The sequence below is a fragment of the Alosa alosa genome, chromosome 20, assembly GCF_017589495.1.
Source record: "Alosa alosa isolate M-15738 ecotype Scorff River chromosome 20, AALO_Geno_1.1, whole genome shotgun sequence".
Classification (NCBI taxonomy): domain Eukaryota; kingdom Metazoa; phylum Chordata; class Actinopteri; order Clupeiformes; family Clupeidae; genus Alosa; species Alosa alosa.
Genome location: NC_063208.1, coordinates 5420241 through 5427740, shown reverse-complemented (window position 1 = coordinate 5427740; position 7500 = coordinate 5420241).

Below are 7500 nucleotides of genomic sequence, written 5' to 3'. Positions count from 1 at the left end.
GGTGTGTGTGTGTGCGTGCATGTGTATGTGTGTGTGTGTGTGTGTGTGTGTGTGTATGAGGTGAAGGCAAGGTGTGTGTGTGTGTGTGTGTGTGTGTGTGTGTGTGTGTGCATGTGTGTGTGTGTGTGTGTGTGTGCGCGTATGAGGTGGAGGCAAGAAGTGTGTGTGTGTATGGGTGTGTGTGTGTGCGTGCGTGTGTGTGAAAATACAGAGAGGAATTGAGATAAATCACATAGCTGTCTCATAAGGCTTTGTTCATTATTTTCATCAATCGTCTCCTTACAAGCACTGGAGGATATGAATCTGTGTGTGTGTGTGGAGGGGGGGGGATTATGTGCAAGATATTTCTTATCTTCCTGTTCCAAATGTATACCAGTGAACAAGGTTTGCATGGTTTGTGTGCCTCTGTGTGTGTGTGTGTGTGTGTTTGGAGAGCAGGAGAGAGGGTCTCAACTAAAGGGGTGTGTGTTGGGACCAATTAATCGGCTACCTCCGTCACGGTGATAAAGACGTTTTGTGGAGGGAGGTGTGTGTGTGTGTGTGGAGGGAGGTGTGTGTGAGTGGCCAGTCCACATTGGGGTGGGGTGGAGTGGGGGTGGCTCAAACCCAACACCTTTACCCAACCCAACACCTTTACCCAACACAACACCTCTACCCCACACAACACCTCTATCCAACCCAACACCTCTACCCAACTCAAACCCCAACTGATTACACACTACACAAGTCAGGTGACCACCTGAGACAAGTCAGGTGTGAACTCCCACTTCCCACTCCAACGTGATCGTATAGCCTGCCCGACAGAAGCCAAACGCCCTGAGAGCAGTGAGCTCCCGAGGCAGCGCGGGACTCGCGGGCGAAGACGTGTGTTAGTGATGAACTGGCGCTGGAGCTGATCATTACTCACAGATCAACGGGACTATTGTTCCTGCTGACAGCTCAACGTGGCGAGCCTCCGATGTAGGTCACTGCTTTAAAGATAAAAGTGCGGCGGAGAGTGCGGCGACTTAATTAACATGCCTTATGTAATTACGATGAGAATGGATGGCATGTGCGGACAGCAGGTAATATACTTTGAGTGCCAAACCAAATGTTATTAAAGGAGCTCACCTGGGCAGATGTAGATGAGGCAGGAGCCTAATGTTATTAAAGGAGCTCATCTGGGCAGATGTAGATGTAGAGAGGAGCCTAATGTTATTAAAGGAGCTCATCTGGGCAGATGAGATGTAGAGAGGAGCCTAATGTTATTAGAGGAGCTCACCTGGGCAGATGTAATTAAAGGAGCTCATCTGGGCAGATGTAGATGTAGAGAGGAGCCTAATGTTATTAGAGGAGCTCACCTGGGCAGATGTAGAGAGGAGCCTAATGTTATTAAAGGAGCTCACCTGGGCAGATGTAGAGAGGAGCCTAATGTTATTAAAGGAGCTCACCTGGGCAGATTTAGAGAGGAGCCTAATGTTAGGCTCCTCTCTACATCTGGGGTGGATCTATTTTTGTCGTCCTGTCTAATTTCAATACGCGCACACCCCACAACCTGCATGCACACATGCACATGCCCACCTCACAAACCTGCAAACACAGACACACACACACATACACACGCCCACCCCAAAAACCCGCACACACACACACGTCCACCCTAAAACCTGCACACACACGCACACACACACACACACACTCACACATGCCTACAGATACACACACATATGCACCACCAAAACCTGCTGCACACACACACAAATACCCCCCCCCCAAAAAAAACCTGCACACACACACTCACATGCCAACAGACCCACAAAACACTCACACATGTTTACAAACAGACACAGACACATGCACAATCCTACAAACACACGCACACACACACACACACACATATACACACACCTTTCTCCCCAGCACTACGTTGAGTAATGATCTGCCATCAACCCCCTAACACTGCACCACAGTAGGGGTGCTGAAAGAACAAGAATATGAAACACACACACACACACACCTACCCCTGTCACAGCTTGCTGTGCCTGTTTAGCCTGCTGCAATGACAACAGCAGAATAAAGGCAATTTCCCTTTGAAATTAATGACCGCTAAATAATTAGCCAGAGTAAACACAACGTATGAAGGGAAAAGGGAGTGATGAAGGAACAAGAGGAAGACAAAAAGAGAGAGAGAGAGAGAGAGAGAGAGAGGAGAGGAGAAGAATGAGGGAGAGTAACTGTGTCACCACCCAAAGGTAGAACGCGTGCCTGTCGCGTCGTGACAGGCCGTCACACTGTTCTATTCCGTCTCCGCCCCTCCGCCAGGTCGCCAAAACTCTCCTCGTCTCGAAAGATCGGCAGAGGATGCTCACCGCGAGCAATCGAGCGAGAAAGCACCGCATACTCCGGCACAGGCGTGGCCCGAAATTTGCACTTCAAAGACATGTTTTTTTTAATTTTTTATTTATAATTCCATCTCAAGCAATTATTAAATGAACATTGTTAAGTGCTGACTAGCAAGGAGATAATGAAACGGAAGTTGCATGTATTAGGTTGAGTAGGTAGGGGGGAACCTGATCAAAGGTATGGTAATGCCACGCTGGAAAAGAGCGGGAGGTGTGGGTGTACAAGGGCTTCTGACAATACAGGAAAAGAACCTTCCGGAGAGACGTGGAGCTCAAGGGGAAGAGGAGTGAGACTCGGGGGCTGAAATATGTTTAGTGTCGACTCCTATCAAGCTAGAGAAGGACTCCGATGGGAGACAATACTAGAAAGAGAACACTGATTGCCCAACATTCTTCCTACTGAAATGCTCCTCGTTTATATGGGCGATAGCTCTCTCTCTCTCTCTCTCTCTCACACACACACATACACACACACACACTATGATTTAAGAGCTTAGGTAACTATGGAGGTAAAAAATACTTTGAAGAGAGCCCTATTCTGTTGTCCAGTGTGACATTCTTAGGAATGTTGTGTGATTGTACTGAGATGATGGCAGAGTTGGGTGACCCTTATCCCATAATGCACTGGGTCTGAGGAGGCATGGTGGAGTGAAAGGCATACATTACATTACATTTGGCTGACGCATTTTTAACCAAAGCAACTAACAACATGGTAAACAGTTTAAGTTTTTAAGCAATTCTCTCAACAATTTTAGGACAATTTAAAAAAAGGTAGAGTACAGTAAGAATAAGTGCATCAGTTGGTGCTGTTTTTAAACAGTTTAGTGCATACATGATCTATGAAACATGCATCAGACTAACACGGAATGAGGATTCAGCCAGTACTGCAGATTGAAAGTTACAATCCAGGAAATTCCACCTCCAGTCATCCATTCCTGTCACGAGCTGCAGTTCTGCTCAAGGTGCCCCCCTGTTAAAAGCACCTCTTACCCCTCTTACCTTGTGCTAAATGCCTTCTGAGGGCTAAATGCCCCTGTTGCATGACATCTTAAATCGGTCTAAGATTAGATCGTCTCCAGAGCCATATGCAGCCAGGGGCTTCATCCCTATATCCTCAGGGTTCTGTGTGAGGTCCTTTATTCCCAGGGTTCTGTGTGAGATCCTATGTTCCCATGCAGGGTTCTATTTACGGTCCTACTGTATGTTCTCAGGGTACTATAGTTCAGGCTTCTATATGTGAGGTCTAATGTTGTCATGGTCCTACTGTAGGAACATGTATACTCCCCCCAGCCAAAGCCCCTCAGCACAAGTGTCTTATCTGGGCTCGCCACCACAGGTGTTCCCATACTGGAGGATGAGGCAGAAGAACAGGACATCAATTTCCATCCAGCAGTGCATCAGTTAAGCCTGAAAATACTCCATTTCACTCCAATTTCAAACGCCAACCCCCCCAATCACACACACACACACGAAGATGACTTGAAATGCAATCGATCAGTGACAACACATAACAGGCCCTTAGATTTTAGATAGCAACATGGAGGGGAATCAGCTAGCCACATTATTAGCAGTGAAGCAGTGAGCTAAAATAGGCTTTCTAAATGAGCACCCCCATCAGTTGCCTACTAATCAATGCCAATTGGGATTGCTCCATTCCAATCCAGCTCAGTATGGCGCCCAATAGCCTGCAAACCGTCAGAAAAATGCCCCCTTCATGCGGTTTGCGCAGTATTGACCTGGCACTGGGGACGTGTGTACACTGCTACAGCCTGACTCGAGAGCTCTTGGGAGGCCTTTCAGTTGCGACAGAATCACTTCAGAAAAAAACTGTTGTTTGTGATAGTTTATATTTTTATGTTAGAAATCACATCCTAATAAGTTATGGTGATTTAAAGGTCCTCTAAGCGATGTTGGGTAATGTCATGTTACATGTTGTCCTTGTTTCCTTCACATGATTCATTTGGAGGAGGGGCTAGGATTAAAGGAAGGGGGGAAGGAAGGGGAGGGATGGAGGGAGGGATGAAGGGAGGAAGGGAGGATTGACAAATAAGAGGAATGAGAAGCAGTCCATGTTTTCCAGTCAGCTTCCGCAAGAAAGAGATCTGAACTCTAGCAGACCCTCCTCCGTGTCTCCCAGTCAGAGATCTGACATTCCTCACAGGAAGTATGTGCTGTTGTGTATATGACAGCTTGTGTAAGGTAACTGTCAGGTACACTATAGGTCTTCTTACCCGACTGAGAACATAACTGTGTACCTTTGTGCGCTCACCCACATTGAGCCCTGACTCAGGGGCACCCGAGCTGTCAGAGAGAAGGAAAGGCAACTTTTCAGGTCTTTTTCTCCAGCTCGTCTGTTCTTCCTTCATTCTTATGCAGTGCGCCACCACCCCGTAAAATATTCATAGCACCCGGATGGAGAGTGAAGGTGAAGGATCCCTGTGTGCTTGTGTGTTGATATTGATAGACGAGGTCTCGGACAGACAGATACAAGGCCGAAACAGGCTTTTCAAAGCAGCTAAAACAAATACGTGTCAAAATGCCTCTGATTCACGTGCCGTTGGAGAGAGCGTTGCATCTCTGTGGATTGTGTGTGAGTGTGTGTATTTTTTTTCTTTTTCGATGGATATTTTTGGTTGTGTGCTACAGAAACCTCCAGTTAGAATCAAACTTCGGAGAGTGTGGCAGCTTCCAACAAGTTTCCGAGGTCAAATTACACGTGTACAGTATACACCCTGCCCGCAAACGCAAAAATGAGGAAAGGAAACTCAGACAGGAGCTTTGGGTTTAGCTGCAAAATGCTCTGCACATCTAGGCCTTGACTCCTTCTCTTTCAGGTAAGTTGGAGCTCAAAGCGGACACAAAGGACTTTAGCTCCTGCCGAGTGCAAACTAACTCTGTCTGTTTTATTCCCCCCACCCCCCTTTTAGAATCTTAGAGGATTAAGTTAATTCTCTAAAAAAGTAAGGTATGTATTAAAGGAATCAGTCAAAACCTACCGCGTGCTAATGTCCTTCTTAAAGCTTTTGCAACAGTGTTAGCCAAACCTCATCCCAACAAAGCAATCCTAAATATAATGGAGAAACACAGCTATCTACGCCACTGTAAAATAGGTCACACATCCATAAGATTCATAAGACATTTCTTTTCTACTTCTTTTATACAGAGGCACCATATAAACAGAATGAAACAGAGACATCCTCAACAAAAATAAGATCCCAAATAGCATCTTGAGAATGTCTCTTTGATCTCATCTTCTTTGAAATGAATATTTCTCTTTGGAACAAAGCTACAGTACATGTCTAGATTGGAACTGGCATCGATCTGGCAAAGATGTGAATAGACCTCTTCAGGACTCAACTGGTATCTGGAGTGCTTTGGCTTCAGGCTGTGGGGACTGGACATCAACCTACGGACTCCAGTGCCTTATTGCTTTTCTAAAACTGTTACTCTAAATACCTGGCAAAGTGGCCCCAGCTGTGGCGCGACTGGCTGGGGCACCTGTACCGTACGCCGGCGACCCGGGTTCAATTCCCGCCCCGTGGTCCTTTCTGGATCCCACCCCGACTCTCTCTCCCACTCGCTTCCTGTCATTCTTCACTGTCCTGTCATTAAAGGCATAAAAAAGGCCAAAAAATACCTGGCAAAGTTTAACAAAGTAAAGTGCAGCAACAAGAAATATAATGATTTATTCATAGATAATCATTCTTCCCCCAAGAGATATATATCCTCTATTAGAGTGGTTGCCAAGCAATGTCCGAGACACAGCAACTGTTGTGGTAGCGCAATGATATAGAATGAAATGTGGTCAAGGTGAGAGTTTCTGCTCATTATACGACATCAAATGTGATTCAGCCAATCACAATCAAGGACCGGAACTATCAATTTTAAAAGAAACATCTAAACATCACAGATGACAAACTGTCAATTAAAGTCAACCTCCATCGTATTTCTCTAGATGTTAAATACAACTCTAAACCTCCATCATATTTCTATCAACTAAACTGATGTCTGCTTCATTAGAGATAAAATTAAAAAATTAAAACATTGACATCACCATCTGTTTTTATTGTGTGGTTTCTGCAGCACGGTAGCCTTATTAAGGTTTTGGACCTCTGTTCTAATGTTACATCACCGTTTGTTTACAACTAGAGTGGTAGGCAAGAATGGTAGGCAAAGCACTGCAGAGTGGTAGGCAAGCCTACAACAGTCGAGTTGCATAGGCTACACATAGTTACAAATATTATATTTGTATAGATATTTTAATTATTTATATAGATATTTTAATATCAAATATTGACCAGGATGCCGACCACTTCTGTAGGCCCTAACCGTTGGTTTTACAATAAGAACCAAAAGGCGACGAACGACCGTTTAGCCTACCTATCCTCATGGTTGTGAAGGATGATCGTTAGCAGCTGTGAAGTCTTTTATTCTCAAGATGGCCTAATGGTGTAGCCTAGGCTACTGTCTATGAAGACGTAAGCTAAAACAACTATCCAAAAATGAATTGCCAGAGATAGGCTATGAAGGGAAAAAGTGCAGCATTTTAAACATGGCAAGAATATTTTTACTTTTTTTTATTTTTATTTAATTTATCTCGTGAAATTCGTGCTTACATCAATCACCTTCTATTTTAAGTTATCATGAGTGTCATTTGATTACACAATCACAACAAATGCTAATAAATGAAAACAGAATAGGCTTATGTGCTAGCCTACAGTTAGGCTAACTCCCGTATGTCAAAATAAACTGATTTGATCCTATGAATTGTAGCGATCACACACAACTTAACACAGTGTGGTGTCAAATCCACATTAAATAATACAACATCAAAAGAAGTCCGCATTAACTGTGGATGTATACTGCAGATGATGGCTTTTAATGCACTCCGAGCATTAGTTAGTGAAGCAAGTAAGTAAGTGAAAGTAAAGTAAGATAAGTGAGCAGTGAGCCAAGTAAGTTAACATCCCCGGCTGTTGTCCAGCCTTTTATACCCTTCAAGTCATCCCAGACAAGTCACTCTATGTTTACAGATAACTGACCAAGTACTTCACCTTTGCCCCTCTCATCCTGTTATTCATACATTCTTTTTAGGTTTTGCCATTCTTTAGGTTTTGTT